We start from the raw sequence: 529 nt of genomic DNA on the forward strand, positions 1-529 counted from the left end.
AAGTGCTGCTTCAGTGGATGCTTTCATAAAGCGTTGCAATTTGAACCCTGACTCATACATCAGAGTATGCTGTTACCTTTACAATCTTCTCTTCATGTTTTAAGTAATTGTAAGATATACTAGGATTAATGTAAATTATGTAAGCTTACCCTCCTTTGCATTCACATAGTTCTAAAATGCTATTTTTGTTAGCTTTTCTTTGTTTTTCTATTTTTTACTTGTTCTTTTCTGAATAAAAAACTATTTTATCACTATTCATGCATGGTGGATCAGGAATTTAAAAAGGGACTAGTAACATGAATTATTCAATCTTTACTCTTTTATATAATCTTCTTCCAGGTTCAACCTAGAGATAAAGACCAAAGTCCTGCTGATAATACCATAAGTACTGTAATGCTCCCTGTGCGGTTAAGAACTTTTGTGGAGTTAACAATGGACATTGCATCAGCCTCTCCTAGACGCTATTTCTTTGAGGTAAACTCTCGTGTTGTATATCTTATCCATATGTTAAATTACTTTTGGCACGTTA

This window comes from Ipomoea triloba, chromosome 16 (genome assembly GCF_003576645.1).
Source record: "Ipomoea triloba cultivar NCNSP0323 chromosome 16, ASM357664v1".
NCBI lineage: Eukaryota > Viridiplantae > Streptophyta > Magnoliopsida > Solanales > Convolvulaceae > Ipomoea > Ipomoea triloba.